The following is a 19,703-nucleotide window of genomic DNA, read 5'->3' as shown; positions in this document are numbered from 1 at the left end:
TGGATTCTGTGAAGCTTTGGAGCAGACCTCTGATACCCATGGAGTAGAATTGTAAGGTTTTAGACAATTTGCTATATCTGCTGTTATTTTTAGTAGAACCTTTTTTTCCTGTTCTGCTGTATTTACTTTGCCCTTAACCAGCATGGAGTTCTCAGTTTCATTGTTTCCGCCCTGTTCTCTGCCACTTGCCCTTTTAAGCAGCATCAGCTGTTTAATCAGTGCTTCAGAATCAAGTCTGCAGTTTACTTGTCACCTTGCTCCTGGAAGACTTGGACTTATTATCCTAACCACCTTCTACTTCAGATCCTTGGACATGTGTGGACTCAGGAATCTCTCAGCTTACCATCAACATTGGCAAGGGAAGTAGAGAGAGAACCTTTAGGGTATGTTCACACGTTCAGGATTTCCATCCTTTTTTTTTCAGGACAGTTTTTTTAAAAACTGCAGCTCTTGGCAGAAAACGCAGGTCCTTTTTTTGGTCCGTTTTTGATGCGTTTTTGATGCGTTTTTTGATGCGTTTTTTGAGGCGTTTTTTGAGGCGTTTTTTGATCCTTTTTTTATGCAGTTTTCTATGCAGAGACTGTGTGTTTCCTGGGAAGCTTTTTAGGGCTAAAATGGCTGAAAATACCCTAACCCTACCCCTAACCCTACCCCTAACCCTACCCCTAACCCTAACCCTACCCCTAACCCTAACCCTACCCCTAACCCTACCCCTAACCCTACCCCTAACCCTAACCCTACCCCTAACCCTACCCCTAACCCTAACCCTACCCCTAACCCTACCCCTAACCCTACCCCTAACCCTAACCCTACCCCTACCCCTATTCTAACCTTAGTGGAAAAAAAAAAAAATTCTTAATTTTTTTATTGTCTCTACCAATGGGGGTGACAAAGTGTGGGGGGGGGTGTCATTTACTATTTTTTTTATTTTGATCACTGAGATAGGTTATATCTCAGTGATCAAAATGCACTTTGGAGCAAATCTGCCGGCCGGCAGATTCGGCGGGCGCACTGCGCATGCGCCCGCCATTTTGCAAGATGGCGGCGCCCAGGGAGAAGACGGCCGGACGGACACCGGGACGCCGGGTAAGTATAAGGGGGGGAGATTAGGGCACGGGGGGGGCATCGGAGCACTGGGGGGGGGCATCGGAGCACGGGGGGGCATCGGAGCACGGGGGGGCGGGATCGGAGCACGGGGGGGCAGCCACACTCCGCCCACGCACTTCCGCCCGCTCCCCCGCACTTCCTGCTGCAGCGGTTCTGCACATCAAATCGCAGTAAAACCCGCAGATATATTTTTGATCTGCGGGTTTTATTGCGATTTTGACCTCACAATGGAGGTCTATGGGTGCAGAACCGCTGCGGTTCAGGAAAAAGAATTGACATGCTCCTTCTTTTTTGCCGCAGCTATTCTGCGCGGCTTTTTACACGAAATTCCGGATCATGTGCACAGCAGTGACTGTTTTCCATAGGGTTACATTGTTATGTACCCTGCATGGAAAACAGCTGCGGAACCGCAGCGGCAATACCGCTGCGGTTCCGCAGTAAAAAACGCACTGTGTGAACATGGCCTTAACCTGTTTCTGTGATTAGATGGACTTAAGGTTTATTCCTGCCTGTCTTGTATCCTGCCTGCAACTGTGTTAACCCTTACTTGTATGAAGTAATACAAGAACTACTTAAACAAGCCTGTGTCTTCTGTGTTTCCTTGCACCCAAGCACAATACTCTATACAGACTGTATTTTATATTTGACAAGAATGTGTGAACAGCTCTGCAGACATCTGTTGTTCCCCACAGTCAGTTGGGCCGCTTGAAAGTTGTGACACGGGGGGAAACAAAGGTGATTGGGATGCCACCTCTGAGGATCGTACTATACGAGATGTTAAGGAAGTGGAGGAGAGTCCACTTGATGCAGTGCTTGCCATCCACTGGAGCATATGCTCTTTCTGAGCCTCATATACAAGAGATACCTCTGTGCGGCAACCATAGAAAAAGAGTCGAGTCGCCCGTCCAGTAACAGATGTCAGTTGTCTATCGATAGAGCGAGAGGTATTTGTTGTGTAGAGCGTTCATTTAACATTATGACCACATACACGTTGAACTCAAAGCCTATTCCCCATTCCACCATGACCTCACTTTTTCCCACCCATGTTGTATATAGCCTTCCCTTCTTTTAACCAGCTGTTTGACAACCATATGCCCAGTCACTTGTCACTAAATGAACAATCAGTATTTATTTTCTGAGATAGGGCACACTAACAATTTTTCATAAACAAATGTGGCCTTCTGAAGTCCTAACTGCAACACAGTATTAGTCCAAATGATTTTCAGTAGGAAATGTGGACTCCTGCCTGCACAACACTATTAGCACAAACTAGTTAGATGCTGGCAGGTCGATTTCACACATGACAAGATCCCATTTAACTAAATTAAAAGTTAACTTGCAGAAGCAGGAGTGGCCGCTTTGCGCTTTTACACTGAGAAAATGGCATGTCCACTTTTTATATGGAGAGGAACATGTGACTTCGGCATCCAATCACAGAACCCCTTGTGTCATGACATTGTGGATGGTTTCTATACCCTGATTGGCTGCCGGAATGCACACACATTAAGTTATTAATGTAAAACAATTACACTCCGCTGCTCCTCTGACCTATACATACCCCCTTCCTTCATAAAACATGTCCCTCCACTGATCATACGGAACCACTATCCTAGCCAAAATCAAAGCATTAGTGGAAACGTGATCATTTACCGATCTGTGATCGAATTTTGCAGAAGTTGAGGATAAATTCTCGGGAAACCGAACACGAATCCGAATTTGCTACGTTTGCTCTGATTTTGAGAATGGCAAACGTTTTCCGAACAAGTATTCTCATCTCTATTCATGACTACTCAGGTCAATTCATCAAGTATAGAATAACACGTAATCTGAAGTGTCACATTTATACACAGCAGGACATAGAATAGTGCAGTAAATTAGAACAGTGACGTGAAGGAGAGAAAACAGTTGTGCAAGTAATTATTGGAGCAGGTCATAGATAAGGAGTGTGAAAGTTTTATGATACTGGCTAACATGGTATTTAATAATCGGGCATTTAAGTAGAGCGAATTGGTTTATTTTAGTAGAATGTTCAAAACATAAATGTATTACAACCTACCGGTATATGGTTCTATTTGAAGTGCCATGTATTGGACCACGTTTTTCCTTAAAACTTCGAACAGGCACTAAAAGAGAAAATTGCATTTTGTTTTTGTTTTTTAATGTATGTCACTAGCCTCCTTGAGTTGGCAGTGTGAGAAATGCGTGATTCCAAAAATGGTATCGTGCTTAAAGGAATTCTGTCACAAAGAGCAACATGACGTAAGGGGAAGTGCCCCTGAGTCTAGTAATGTATCACATATTGTGCTGCAGTTTTGGTAAAATCACAGTTTTATCTAGAGGAGATTATCATTAGAAAACTATTAAACCTGCTGCCATGTAGTCATCCATATTCAAGATCTCTGTACGATCCCACCCCCAATGCTGATTGGCTACTTTCTGCCTATCCACAGTGTGCACAGAAAGCTTCCATAATCCCAATGGGTGGGATTATGCAGAGCACAGCATTCAGAGAATTAGTAAATCTACAACAGATGAAACAGTAATTTTATCAAAACTGCTGCAAGTAGTAAGTAAAACATCGAAGAAATCGGGGTCTCTGTTCCTTCTCCAAGCTGCTGTCAGATGGGGTAGCAAAAACCTAGTGATAGATTCTCTTTAAGTCTTTCGGGTAACAATGATGAAACATATCTTCCCTAAATACTAATCTTGGAATGGGTAATGTGTAGCCTTTGGGACACACAAACTCCTGGACCTATTCCTTCGGCAGGTACCATATTGGTGGTCAGTAGGGTTGAGCGACCTTGACTTTTTTTAGAGTCGAGTCGGGTTTCGCGAAACCCGACTATCTCAAAAGTCGAGTCGAGTGGAATCGGCCGATTATCGCGAAAAGTCGGGGATCGACCGAAACACGAAACCCAATGCAAGTCAATGGGGGAGCATAGTCGGCAGTGAGTGGAGGCCAGGAAAACACCTACAGTGCCCATTTTAATGGCAAAAAACATACATTCTTGTTACTGAAGCTTGTCAATCTAAATTTACCTTATAATAATAGTAAGGCATTGGAAATTGGGGGTCATTTGGCTAAAGTTGTGGGGGATAGGGCTGGTTCAAGTAATTAGTGGGCCCAGGAAATCTGGACCACGTCACGGCAGTGGAGCAGGGAGAGGTAAGTATTTCAACTTTGCAAGTGCTGTGATCCTGAGCAAGCAGGGGGGGCCCACTCGTTGGCACTGGCACAGGGCCCCTCAAAGTACAGCGGTGTGTTTGCACTGCGGGGGCGCCTCCCACCGGCAGCGACACTTTTGCGTACTATGAGGGGCCCTGTGCCAGTGACGTCGCCAACGAGTATTCCTCCCCCCACCTGATGAAGGAACCTGCACCTTCATCTGCACCTTCCTCTTTGTCCCCGTGTAAGGTGGTATGGTATGCGGGAAGGGGAACCTGACTTTCAGCAGGGTCACAATCTTGCAGTGTAGCGTGCACGGGGAATGTTGCGTTATGGGTCAGTGTACCAGCAGACACATCTATCACTGGCTGGTCAGGATGAGGGGGAAACAGATATGGGCCCAAAGAATAAAGTGGGCTAAATGCAGTTCGAAATTGGTAACAGGACTAACCAGGGGGCATTGTTTTGTTCAGTGGAGGACAACTGGAATGAGAGGCTGACACAGAGAGTAGGCCCAAATCAGTAAGTAGTCTAAATGCAGTTCAAAATTGGCAACAGTAGTAAACAGGCGGCACAGCTTTGTTCACTGGAGGAGAACAGCAAGGAGCGGCAGACACCGATAGAAGGCCCCAACCCAACTAGTAGGCCCACTGCAGTTTTAAAATTCCGATAGGCTGAAAACCAGATAATTGTAGGTCATTTTTTGTAAAGAGGACAGCTGTATTGAGTGGCGCAGCCAGACACTACAAGTAGGCCTTACACCACAAAGCTGGCTCGACGCAGGTTTAAAAAAGGTTACATGGGTACACGGTCTGCATTGGTGTGCTCAGTGGAGGACAATTGGAAGGAGGGACGGCAGAAAGACTTAGTAGGCGTAAAATAACAAAATAGGCTCTATGCAGCTTCGATTATGTGGCAACCTGGATAACACCTTGGAGCGGAAGACACCGTCTCTACAACCCAGACCCAACTTGTAGGCCTAATGCAGTGTTGTTTCAACAACTACTAAACGAGAGCTAGAAGATCGAAGCTATGGAGAGGCAACCTGGAGAACACCTTGGAGCGGAAGACACCGTCTCTACAACCCAGACCCAACTTGTAGGCCTAATGCAGTGTTGTTTTCAACAACTACTAAACGAGAGCTAGAAGATCGAAGCTATGGAGAGGCAACCTGGAGAACACCTTGGAGCGGAAGACACTGTCTCTACAACCCAGACCCAACTTGTAGGCCTAATGCAGTGTTGTTTCAACAACTACTAAACGAGAGCTAGAAGATCGAAGCTATGGAGAGGCAACCTGGAGAACACCTTGGAGCGGCAGACACCGTCTCTACAACCCAGACCCAACTTGTAGGCCTAATGCAGTGTTGTTTCAACAACTACTAAACGAGAGCTAGAAGATTGAAGCTATGGAGAGGCAACCTGGAGAACACCTTGGAGCGGCAGACACCGTCTCTACAACCCAGACCCAACTTTTAGGCCTAATGCAGTGTTGTTTCAACAACTACTAAACGAGAGCTAGAAGATCGAAGCTATGGAGAGGCAACTGTTGTGAATTCCGCTCTTGGGCTCCCTCCGGTGGTTGTAAGTGGCACTTTTGTGAGTTCTGCTCTTGGGCTCCCTCTTGTGGTTTCAAGTGGTATGGCTGCTCCTTGGATTTAGCTGTCATCAGCTGCCTCCACTTATCGTCTCTTCTGCTCTGCTATTTAGGCCTGGCTCTTTCCTTCAGCCAGTGCCACTTGTAAATGGTTCCTGGTTGGATTCACATCTCTTTGGATTTCCCTGTTATCCTGACCAGTTCAGCAAAGCTAAGTTTTTGCTTGCTCTTTTCTGTCCATAGTTTGTGGACTTATCCGTTCTGTGCTTTCTTGGTTTGTCCAGCTTATCAGCATGAATTAATTCTGTCTTGCTGGAAGCTCTGGGAAGCAGATTTACCCTCCACACCTTTAGTCAGGTGTGGAGATTTTTGTAAACTCTGTGTGGATTTTTTGTAGTGTTTTATACTGACCGCACAGTATTCCATCCTGTCCTATCTATTTAGCTAGACTGGCCTCCTGTGCTCATCCTGGTTTCATTCTGTGTATGTCTTTTCCCTCTCCACTCACAGTCATTATTTGTGGGGGGCTAATCTATCCTTTGGGGATTTTCTCTGAGGCAAGATAGCTTTCCTGCTTCTATCTTTAGGGGTAGTTAGCACTTAGGCTGTGACGAGATGCCTAGGGAGAGTTAGGAGCATTCCACGGCTACTTCTAGTGTTGTGTTGAGCTTAGGGACTGCGGTCAGTACAGATACCACGTCCTTCAGAGCTCGTTCCATGTTGCTCCTAAACTACCAGATAATAACAGGCAACCTGGAGAACACCTTGGAGCGGAAGACACCGTCTCTACAACCCAGACCCAACTTGTAGGCCTAATGCAGTGTTGTTTTCAACAACTACTAAACGAGAGCTAGAAGATCGAAGCTATGGAGAGGGAACCTGGAGAACACCTTGGAGCGGCAGACACCGTCTCTACAACCCAGACCCAACTTGTAGGCCTAATGCAGTGTTGTTTCAACAACTACTAAACGAGAGCTAGAAGATCAAAGCTATGGAGAGGCAACCTGGAGAACACCTTGGAGCGGAAGACACAGTCTCTACAACCCAGACCCAACTTGTAGGCCCAATGCAGTGTTGTTTCAACAACTACTAAACGAGAGCTAGAAGATCGAAGCTATGGAGAGGCAACCTAGAGAACACCTTGGAGCGGCAGACACCGTCTCTACAACCCAGACCCAACTTGTAGGCCTAATGCAGTGTTGTTTCAACAACTACTAAATGAGAGCTAGAAGATCGAAGCTATGGAGAGGCAACCTGGAGAACACCTTGGAGCGGAAGACACCGTCTCTACAATCCAGACCCAACTTGTAGGCCTAATGCAGTGTTGTTTCAACAACTACTAAACGAGAGCTAGAAGATCGAAGCTATGGAGAGGCAACCTGGAGAACACCTTGGAGCGGCAGACACCGTTAGTAGGCCCTACCGAAGTAGTAGCCCCAATGCAGTTTTCAAATTCCTATAGGCTGAAAACCAGACTATTGACGCTCAGCTTTTTTCAGAGGAGGACAGCTGTATTGAGTGGCGCAGACAAACACAGGTAGTAGGCCTTAAACAAAAAAATTGGCTCAATGCAGTTTAAAAAAGGTTACAGGGGTACACAGGCAGCATTGCTCTGGTCAGTGGAGGACAATTTCAATTATGGACCGCAGACAGACTTAGTACGCCTACAATAAAAAAAGGATGCTCTATGCAATTTAAAATAGGTTCCAGGGGTACACGGGCAGCACTGGTCTGGTCAGTGGAGGACTAGTGGAAGGAGGGACCGCAGACTGGCTTAGTAGGCCTAACATAACAAAAGTGGGCTGTAGGCACTTTAAAATAGCTTCCAGGTGTACACGGGCAGCAGTGGTGTGGTCAGTGAAGGACAATTTCTATAATCGACCGCAGACAGGCTTAGTAGGCCTAACATAACAAAAGTAGGCTGTAGGCACTTTAAAATAGGTTCCAGGGGTACACGGGCAGCAGTGGTCTGGTCAGTGGAGGACTAGTGGAAGGAGGGACCGCAGACAGGCTTAGTAGGCCTAACATAACAAAAGTAGGCTGTAGGCACTTTAAAATAGGTTCCAGGGGTACACGGGCAGCAGTGGTGTGGTCAGTGGAGGACTATTGGAAGGAGGGACCGCAGACAGGCTTAGTAGGCCTAACATCACAAAAGTAGGCTGTAGGCACATTAAAATAAGTTCCAGGGGTACACGGGCAGCAGTGGTGTGGTCAGTGGAGGACTATTGGAAGGAGGGACCACAGACAGGCTTAGTAGGCCTAACATAACAAAAGTAGGCTGTAGGCACTTTAAAATAGGTTCCAGGGGTACACGGGCAGCAGTGGTGTAGTCAGTGAAGGACAATTTCTATAATGGACCGCAGACAGGCTTAGTAGGCCTAACATAACAAAAGTAGGCTGTAGACACTTGGAATTATCTTGCAGGGGTACACAGGCAGCATTGGTGTTGTCAGCGGAGGCCGATTGTAATGAGTGTCTGACAGTTAGTACTCACCAAAAATAAATAGATGTTAATGTCTCGCAATACAACAAAACCAAAAGACAAAAGGGTAGCATACTTAGGTACAGGGGTGGGCTCCTCTGCTGAGTTTCAGACCTAGTAATTTGGCGCAAAGTATTTACTGGTGTAAATATAGGACACTGCCCCTGACTATTTTAAGTAGCATCATCCATGTCAACACATTGGTATTGTCAGTGCCAGGCATTGAAGGATGTCAGCGCATAGACTAAACATTGGTGGAGCTGTGAGAGATAATTTTGCAAGTGGTAGAGCACTGTTTGAGCTGGGGGGGGAACTCTCTTGTGGCCGGCGGTACAGGCCCAGGGCCCCTCATGTTACAACGGTGTGTCTGAAGTTGGGTGTGCACCACCACCGCCAGAGACACTTTATTGTACTATGAGGGACCCAGTGGCAGTGCCGTCGACCAAAAGCGTGCACACCCACCTCTTCAGACAAACGGCACTCTCATGGGTGCTTGTGCCAAGTGGCGAGACCACGGCCCCGTGGGGGGAGTTTGGCCATTTTGGGAGGTGTAAACATGTCATATGCTGGACAAACAGCTGCTGCAAATTACGAGATTGGAAAAGTCAGTCAGAGCAGTCCACAAGCAAGACCTTTTCATAGGAAAGCTAGGTGCCAGCCGGGAAAGGTGGGGCAAAAGAATTTAAAATCCAGTTGTGGTTCATTTTAATGAAGGTTAGATCATCAACATTTTGGGTAGCCAGACGAGTCCTTTTTTCAGTTAATATTGAACCTGCAGCACTGAATACTCTTTCTGATAGGACACTAGCTGCTGGGCAAGCAAGCTCCTGCAATGCATATTCTGCCAATTCTGGCCAGGTGTCTAATTTGGATGCCCAGTAAAATGGGAATGACGGTTGAGGGAGAACGTCGATAAGGGATGAAAAATAGTTAGTAACCATACTGTACAAATGTTGTCTCCTGTCACTTTGAATTGATGCTTCAGTACCTGTCCTGTCTGCGGTCATAGCAAAATCACTCCACAACCTGGTCAGAAAACCCCTCTGTCCAATGCCACTTCTGATTTGTGCACCTCCAACACCTCTGGCCTGCTGCCCCCTGCAGCTCATGTGATAACACTCACCGTCGCTGTGTGCTGGCAATGCCTGAATCAAACGGTCAACAAGAGTTGATTGTTTGGTTGCTAATATTTGTTCCAGGTTTTCATGTGGCATAATATTTTGCAATTTGCCTTTATAGCGAGGATCAAGGAGGCAGGCCAACCAGTAATCGTCATCAGTCATCATTTTAACAATGCGTGGGTCCCTTTTGAGGATACGTAAGGCATAATCCGCCATGTGGGCCAAAGTTCCAGTTGTCAAATCTGCGGTCGTGCTGGGTTGAGGGGCAGTTTCAGGCAAATCTACGTCACTTGTCTCCCTCAAAAAACCTTGCAACGCCACCAGTTGCTATTGGCCCCGGAGAAGCTTCCTCATTAAAAAAAATACTCATCCCCATCATCCTCCTCATCCTCCTCCTCCTGTTCGACCGCTACCTCGTCCTGTACACTGCCCTGACCAGACAATGGCTGACTGTCATCAAGGCTTTCCTCTTCCTCTGCTGCAGACGCCTGCTCCTTTATGTGCGTCAAACTTTGCATCAGCAGACGCATTAGGGGGATGCTCATGCTTATTATGGCGTTGTTTGCACTAACCAGCCGTGTGCATTCCTCAAAACACTGAAGGACTTGACACATGTCTTGTATCTTCGACCACTGCACACCTGACAACTCCATGTCTGCCATCCTACTGCCTGCCCGTGTATGTGTATCCTCCCACAAAAACATAACAGCACGCCTCTGTTCGCACAGTCTCTGAAGCATGTGCAGTGTTGAGTTTCACCTTGTTGCAACGTCGATGATTAGGCAATGCTGGGGAAGGTTCAAAGACCGTTGATAGGTCTGCATACGGCTGGAGTGTACGGGCGAACGGCGGATATGCAAGCAAAGTCCGCGCACTTTGAGGAGCAGGTCGGATAACCCCGGATAACTTTTCAGGAAGCACTGCACCACCAGATTTAAGGTGTGAGCCAGGCAAGGAATGTGTTTCAGTTGGGAAAGGGAGATGACAGCCATGATATTCCTTCCGTTATCACTAACTACCTTGCCTGCCTCAAGATCTACAGTGCCCAGCCACGACTGCGTTTCTTTCTGCAAGAATTCGGACAGAACTTCCACGGTGTGTCTGTTGTCACCCAAACACTTCATAGCCAATACAGCCTGCTGATGCTTGCCAGTAGCTGCCCCATAATGGGACACCTGGTGTGCAACAGTGGCAGCTGCGGATGGAGTGGTTGTGCGACTGCGTTCTGTGGACGAGCTCTCGCTTCTGCTGGAGGACAAGGAGGAGGAGGAGGGGGTGCGAACGGCTACAGCCAACTGTTTCCTAGACCGTGGGCTAGGCAGAACTGTCCCAAAATTGCTGTCCCCTGTGGACCCTGCATCCACCACATTCACCCAGTGTGCCGTGATGGACACGTAACGTCCCTGGCCATGCCTACTGGTCCATGCATCTGTTGTCAGGTGCACCTTTTGTACTCACAGATTGCCTGAGTGCATGGACGATGCGCTCTTTAACATGCTGGTGGAGGGCTGGGATGGCTTTTCTCGAAAAGAAGTGTCGACTGGGTAGCTCGTAGCGTGGTACAGTGTAGTTCATCAGGGCTTTGAAAGCTTCGCTTTCAACTAACCGGTAGGGCATCATCATCTCTAACGAGATTAGTCTAGCTATGTGGGCGTTCAAACCCTGTGTACGCGGATGCGAGGCTAAGTACTTCCTTTTTCTAACCACGGTGGCTCAGTGGATAGCACTGCAGCCTTGCAGCGCTGGGGTCCTGGGTTCGAATCCCACCCAGGACAACATCTGCAAAGAGTTTGTATGTTCTCTCCGTGTTTGCGTGGGTTTCCTCCGGGCACTCCGGTTTCCTCCCACATTCCAAAGACATACTGATAGGGAATCTAGATTGTGAGCCCCATCGGGGACAGTGATGATAATGTGTGCAAAAACTGTAAAGCGCTGCGGAATATGTTAGCGCTATATAAAAATAAAGATTATTTATATATAACCAGAGTCTCATGTAGGGTGAGCTGGACTGGAGAGCTGGAGATCGTGGAACTAGCGGGTGTGCCGGTGGACATGGCAGACTGAGAGACGGTTGGAGACGGTATTCTTGCCGGTGCCCTACATGCAGTGTTTCCAACTACGAAACTGGTGATTCCCTGACCCTGACTGCTTTGGCCTGGTAACGAAATCTGCACAGATACTGCAGGTGGTGCGGAAAATGGTGGCCTTACAGTGACGGAAGGGATGTAGCGTTGCTGACTAGCTTCATTGGCCGAGGGTGCTACAACCTTAAGGGACGTTTGGTAGTTAGTCCAGGCTTGCAAATGCATGGTGGTTAAATGTCTATGCATGCAACTTGTATTTAGACTTTTCAGATTCTGACCTCTGCTTAAGGTAGTTGAACATTTTTGACAGATGACTTTGCGCTGATCAATTGGATGTTGTTTAAAAAAATGCCAGACTGCACTCTTTCTAGCATTGGATACCTTTTCAGGCATTGCAGACTGAGCTTTAACCGGATGGCCACGCTGTCCTCCAACAGGTTTTGGCTTTGCCACGCGTTTTGGGCCAGATACGGGCCCGGCAGATGGAACCTGTTGCGATGTTGATGCCTGCTGCGACCCCTCCTCCTCCGCTTCAGAACTACTGCCGCCTGCACCCTGTTCCCCCAATGGCTGCCAATCGGGGTCAACAACTGGGTCATCTATGACCTCCTCTTCTATCTCGTGTGCAACTTCGTCTGTGTCACCGTGTAAGCCGGTGGTATAGCGTTCATGACGGGGCACCATAGTCTCATCAGGGTCTGATTCTGGATCAGTACACTGCGAGGGCAATGTTGTGGTCTGAGTCAAAGGAACAGCATAGTAATCTGGCTGTGCATCTGTGCACTCCATGTCCGATTCAACTTGTAATGGGCATGGCCTGTTAACTGTTTCACTTTCAAACCCAGGAACGGTATGTGTAAAGAGCTCCATGGAGTAACCCGTTGTGTCGCCTGACGCATCCTTCTCTGTTGTTGTTTTGGCTGAAGAGGACAAGGAAGCGACTTGTCCCTGACCGTGAACATCCACTAACGACGCGCTGCTTTTACATTTACCAGTTTCTGAAGAGGAGGCAAAAGAGCTAGAGGCTGAGTCAGCAAGGAAAGCCAAAACTTGCTCTTGCTGCTCCGGCTTTAAAAGCGGTTTTCCTACTCCCAGAAAAGGGAGCATTCGAGGCCTTGTGTAGCCAGACGACGAACCTGGCTCCACAGCTCGAGACTTAGGTGCTATATTGTTTTTCCCACGACCACCTGATGCTTCACCACCACTACCATCATTACCAGCTGGCAATGAACGCCCACGGCCACTACCTCTTCCACCAGACTTCCTCATTGTTTTAAAAACGTAACCAAAGTAACGGTATTTGTTACTGTTAAACAACTTACAAGGTGAACTCAAACTTCTGTAGGATTTAGATATCCCTTTATAGGTGGGTGAGACTGCAAGGAAAATCAGGCACAATGTTACACACTCAGTTTTCTGTGGCACAAAATGAGAGAGATGCCACACACGCAGGACTGTCACTCAAGCACAAATGCCAATATTAATCTCCCACTATTTTTTTTTTCAGGAAGAATTTAAAAACCAAAATAACCAAAAAACAGACACTAGGCTTTCTGTGGCCCACAATTTGAGAGAGATGGCACAGACAGGACTGGCACAGAAGCACAAAGGCCAATATTAATATCCCACTATTTATTTTATTTCAGGGAGAATTTAAAAACCCAAATAAAAAATCAGACGCTAGGCTTTCTGTGGCCCACAATTTGAGAGAGATGGCACAGACAGGACTGGCACAGAAGCACAAAGGCCAATATTAATCTCCCACTATTTATTTTTTTTTCAGGTAGAATTTAAAAACCAAAATAAAAAAACAGACACTAGGCTTTCTGTGGCCCACAATTTGAGAGAGATGGCACACAGGACTGGCACAGAAGCACAAAAGCCAATATTAATCTCCCACTAATTTTTTTTTTTTCAGGGAGAATTTAAAAACCAAAATAAAAAAACAGACACTAGGCTTTCTGTGGCCCACAATTTGAGAGAGATGGCACAGACAGGACTGGCACAGAAGCACAAAGGCCAATATTAATCTCCCACTATTTATTTTTTTTTCAGGGAGAATTTAAAAACCAAAATAAAAAAAACAGACACTAGGCTTTCTGTGGCCCACAATTTGAGAGAGATGGCACACAGGACTGGCACAGAAGCACAAAGGACAATATTAATCTCCCACTATTTATTTTTTTTTCAGGGAGAATTTAAAAACCAAAATAAAAAAAAGACACTAGGCTTTCTGTGGCCCACAATTTGAGAGAGATGGCACAGACAGGACTGGCACAGAAGCACAAATGCCAATATTAATCTCCACTATTTATTTTTTTTTCAGGGAGAATTTAAATACAAAAAAAAGACACTAGGCTTTCTGTGGCCCACAATTTGAGAGAGATGGCACAGACAGGACTGGCACAGAAGCACAAAGGCCAATATTAATCTCCCACTATTTTTTTTTTCAGGGAGAATTTAAAAACCTAAATAAAAAAAAACAGACACTAGGCTTTCTGTGGCCCACAATTTGAGAGAGATGGCAGACAGTACTGGCACAGAAGCACAAAGGCCTATATTAATCTCCCACTATTTATTTTTTTCAGGGAGAATTTAAAAACCAAAATAAAAAAAATAGACACTAGGCTTTCTGTGGCCCACAATTTGAGAGAGATGGCACACAGGACTGGCACAGAAGCACAAAGGCCAATATTAATCTCCCACTATTTTTTTTTTCAGGGAGAATTTAAAAACCAAAATAAAAAAAAACAGACACTAGGCTTTCTGTGGCCCACAATTTGAGAGAGATGGCATAGACAGGACTGGCACAGAAGCACAAAGGCCAATATTATTCTCCCACTATTTATTTTTTTTTCAGGAAGAATTTAAAAACCAAAATAACCAAGAAACAGACACTAGGCTTTCTGTGGCCCACAATTTGAGAGAGATGGCACAGACAGGACTGGCACAGAAGCACAAAGGCCAATATTAATCTCCCACTATTTATTTTTTTTTCAGGGAGAATTTAAATACCAAAAAAAAAAAAGACACTAGGCTTTCTGTGGCCCACAATTTGAGAGAGATGGCACAGACAGGACTGGCACAGAAGCACAAAGGCCAATATTAATCTCCCACTATTTTTTTTTTTTTTCAGGGAGAATTTAAAAACCAAAAAAAAAACAGACACTAGGCTTTCTGTGCCCCAAAATTGGAGAGAGATGGCACACACAGGACTGGCACTCTAGCAGAAATGCCAATTTTAATCTCCCACTACTTTTTTTGTTAGGGAGAATTGCCAAGAAATCAGGGCCAGTATTACACACTAGGCTTTCTGTGCCCCAAAATTGGAGAGAGATGGCACACACAGGACTGGCACTCTAGCAGAAATGCCAATCTTAATCTCCCACTACTTTTTTTGGTTAGGGAGAATTGCCAAGAAATCAGGGTCAGTATTACACACTAGGCTTTCTGTGCCCCAAAATTGGAGAGAGATGGCACACACAGGACTGGCACTCTAGCAGAAATGCCAATCTTAATCTCCCACTATTTTTTTTATTAGGGAGAATTAAAAAAAAAAAGATAGGATTATAGACACTAGGCTTTCTGTGCCCCACAATTGGAGAGAGATGGCACACACGACTAGCACTCAAGCACAAATGCCATGATTAATCTCCCACTATTTATTTTTTTTTCAGGGAGAATTTAAATAAAAAAAAAACAGGGACTGTCCTACAATTACTATCTCCCTGCAGTAATCTCAGCCAGGTATGGCAGGCAGCAATAACAAGGAGTGGACTGCTGCACAAATTACATCAAAAGTGTGGACAAACAAAAAAGATAGCTGTGCAGAAAGGAAGGAACAACAGGATTTGTGCTTTGAAAAAAGCAGTTGATTTGCACAGCGGCGTACACACAGCAATGCAGCTATCAGGGAGCCTTCTAGGGCAGCCCAATGAGCTACAGCGCTGAGGAAAAAAAATGTAGCTTCCACTGTCCCTGCAAACAAAAGGTGGTGTTGGACAGTGGAAATCGCTGCAGCACAAGCGGTTTGGGGGTTAATGGACCCTGCCTAACGCTATCCCTGCTTCTGACGAAGCGGCAGCAACCTCTCCCTATGCTCAGATCAGCAGCAGTAACATGGCGGTCGGCGGGAACGCCCCTTTATAGCCCCTGTGACGCCGCAGACAGCAAGCCAATCACTGCAATGCCCTTCTCTAAGATGGTGGGGACCAGGACCTATGTCATCACGCTGCCCACACTCTGCGTCCACCTTCATTGGCTGAGAAATGGTGCTTTTCGCGTCATTGAAACGCGACTTTGGCGCGAAAGTCGCGTACCGCATGGCCGACCCCACACAGGGTGGCAAAAGTCGGCGACTTTTGAAAATGAACGATCCGTTTCGCTCAACCCTAGTGGTCAGGGCCGGACTGGCCATCTGGCAATTCTGGCAAATGCCAGAAGGGCCTGTCTGGTCATGGGCTGCCTTGTCTGCTACATTGTTAACAGAATCAGTGTTCTCAAGATACCCATAATGTTAAGAGTTGTGATGGAGCACAAAGTTGCTGACTCCGTCACTTACCCCAGCAGGCCACGGGAATCATTAGAAATATTGGTCTTGGAGAAAATCTTCCTTTCCTCCATCCATAGTAATATTAGTAATATATCCCATCTGGTTCATGGGGATGGGGACAATATGGGCCTGTGTGATTTCAAATGCCAGGGCTGAATTTCAGCCCCAGTCCGTACCTGTTGGTGGTTTTATTACAGGCCCATAAATGTTATAGCTTCCTTTGAAGACAAAGGTGTATTTCGGATCTAAGTGATAATGCTCAATGATCAGGTAAATAAGTCTGATTGTTAAAGACAGGTTCAAATCATACTTGTCAGTCTTTTACTGAATCCATATTATTCACTTATTTGTTTCAATATACCTTGGGAAAAATGGAGCAATCTCTTCATATTATTTTAATCAATCTAACAATGGAGCGGTGATTGCCAGGCCTCCGTTGGAAGCACAAAAGACTATTTTATCTAAATCTGTAAAATGGAGGCGCTTTACCTCTCAGAGGCAATACAATAAAACTGAATATGTGAGTGTCATTTTGACTTATTTTACAATTTCTTTGCAATTATGGTGCATTTTGAACAATTTAAATACCGACCACAAGGGTGTTCGAGATCTAATACCTGCATACTAATGTTCAAGTTAACATAGAGAAAAGCATATTTTACATTTCCAATTAAAGATATAAATTACTAGACAGTTATTAGTGATGTACTAAACCATTATCTTCTTCACAGATGTGTAGGAACACGTTCACACTGTGGCCATTTCACAGACAATATCGCCCCCCCCCAAAAAAAAAAAAATGAGTATGTATTCTGTGGTAAGCAAATAGTAATAGTTTATGTAAATCACATGAGTCCTTAATTGACACTATTTCAATCAGAAAAGCATAAAAGCCATCCCACCGCGACAAGGTGTACCCAATCGGGTTTTAAATATTAGAGATAGTACAGGATGTTCCCGATTGGGTCACTTGTTGCGGTGGGATGACTTTTACGTTTTTTTTAATCAAGATAGTGTTAACTACGTAGCCTATATAATTTACAATGTGATATTACTGTTAACTTACTTATTGTAGTGTGTATTTAGTTTTTTTTTTCGGTGTTATTTTTAGAGATAAATTGCAAAGTTGTTTATTTTCATGTGTTCACTTGATTTATGAAAGAAAAATTAAAATGACTGTTACTTTTTATATGAATGAACGTCTATTTTCCGTCCTGTATTTGTAGCTAGAAGAAATGTTTTGGTAATGGGGTTCTCTAAGAATTACTTAAAATGGGGTCCTTGATATATTTCCAACTGCAGTCCCTCCTAGTCACACGTCAGTACGAGCTGCAGACTGAAGACATAGAGCTCCCGAAACATATGTCTTATTGACAAGAGCTGTGATTTGTGAAGAAATTTATCTATTCCTTGCTGAGCACAATGGGATTTTCTCCAGCTTCATCCTCCTCCTCCTCCCTGTTAAAAGCTGATGAAGGAGGAGGATAAAGCTGGCGACCTTCTCATGGAGCACAACGTGGAATAAGACAAATTTCTAGACACATCACTGTCGTGATCCTGGCCGCCAACGGAGGTATGTGTGATGCTCTTGTTAGCTCTGACAGAGGTCTCGGGAGCTGTATGTCTTCAGTCTGTCGCTTGTACTGATACTTGACTAGGACGGCTGCAGTTTGAATTACATCATGGAGGCCATCTCATTCTTGGACAACCCCTTTAAGCATGCATGTACAGTATATTGCCACATGAAGAAGGAATAAGCAAGATGCATATTACAATCTAAATGTGATTCAAATGACACAGTGCACTTCCCTAATACACATCAGAGTGGTGTCAGGTATTAAAGACAATTATTTAAGATGCACTGTGTGGCCAGCGTAAGTTACCTATTAGTGATGAGCATGCTGAGGTGGTCTCAGAGTATTTTGGCGTGCTCATAGATGTAGTTTTTGTCGCGGCAGCTGCATGATTTGCGACTGCTAGACAGGCTGAATACATGTGGGGGTTGCCTGTTTGTTAGGGAATTCCCACATGTATTCAGCCTGTCTAGCAGCTGCAAATCATGCAGCTGCGGCGACAAAAACTAAATCTCCGAGCACTCACAAATACTCAGAGACCACCCAAGCATGCTCAAAGAAACCCGAGCAACGAGTATACTCTCTCATCACTATTACCTATACATGATGTAACACTGCTACTGAGAAGAGACATATTAATATTTGTGGTCAGGGACTTCCCTTTAACCTTGATTCAACCCTGGGCTCCTGCTAATTGAAAAAATCTCTAAGACCAAATGGGTGGGCGCTGTTACCAGGATGAAAAAATACGTAAATTATGAAAACAAAGTATTAACCTGCAATCCGAAAGGTGAAAACAAGTTGTTCCGCACTTTCATTTTACCGTGATCTATTGCTGCTAAAGAAAATCTATATTTTCCAGGTTATATTTACCGTATATATCATCCAATATCAAGTTATAAATCTGTCACTTACGTGATATTCTAGGGAAGGCAAAAATAATGAGAGTTGAAAAGAAGGAAAAGTGGAGCAGATTAGATGTGCTGCTTTTGTAAAAGAGAGCTTTGCTGGTAGGAAATGGTCTGAGGTTTAGAGGTAAAATGGACATGGCAAAAATGTAGACCATGTAACAAACTGAGCCAAAAGTTTGGTGCACAAATATGTAATGTAATCCAACAATGGGTGGTGTAAAGGTAGACAAAAATATAAAAATATGCCAAATCTGTCATCCAGTGTGAGCCAAAGTGATACATTTGGTTAATTTGCAGACAGCCTGTTTCAAGTTTACGCTGTCTAAACAGCGGATGGCATTAGTAAATATGCCCATATGACAGTACTTCGGCATTTGACAGAACCTTAGGCACCTCACAGTTTTTAATATCTGGGAGTTAAAATCAAAATGCTTCAACGGGACTATCACTTCTGGTGGAGTTGCCTAATTAACTAACATAAAGGGGAAAGGCTAATTTTCTGTGGAAGAGTATATCGCTAGTTTATTGGCAACAAGCCATGAGACCTTAACCAAAGAATTGTAATTGCGGGCACTCACATAAGATATCTATTGAGTCAATACCTGAGTTGCCACATCTCGCTTGGAATACAATTACCGTATATACTCAAGTATAAGCCGACCCGAGTATTAGCCAACCCCCCTAATTTTTCCACAAAAAAGTGGGAAAACCTAATGACTCGAGTATAAGCCTAGGGTGGGAAATGCAGCAGCTACTGGTAAATTTCAAAAATAAAAATAGATGCTAAAAAAAGTAAAATTAATTGAGACATCAGTAGGTTAAGCGTTTTTGAATATCCATATTGAATCAGGAGACCCATATAATGCTCCATACAGTTCTTGATGGGCTCCATACGATGCTCCATACAAAATACGCCCCTTTAATGCTCCATAAAGTTCATGATGGGCCCCATAAGATGCTTCATAAAAAAATATGCCCCATATAATGCTCCATAAAGTTTTTGATGGGCCCCATAAGATGCTTCATACAAAAATATGCCCCATATAATGCTGCACAAAGGTTGATTATGGCCCCATAAGATGTTCCATAGAAACATTTGCCCCATATGAT

The sequence above is a fragment of the Ranitomeya imitator genome, chromosome 6, assembly GCF_032444005.1.
Source record: "Ranitomeya imitator isolate aRanImi1 chromosome 6, aRanImi1.pri, whole genome shotgun sequence".
NCBI lineage: Eukaryota > Metazoa > Chordata > Amphibia > Anura > Dendrobatidae > Ranitomeya > Ranitomeya imitator.
This window is presented reverse-complemented; position numbering follows the sequence as displayed.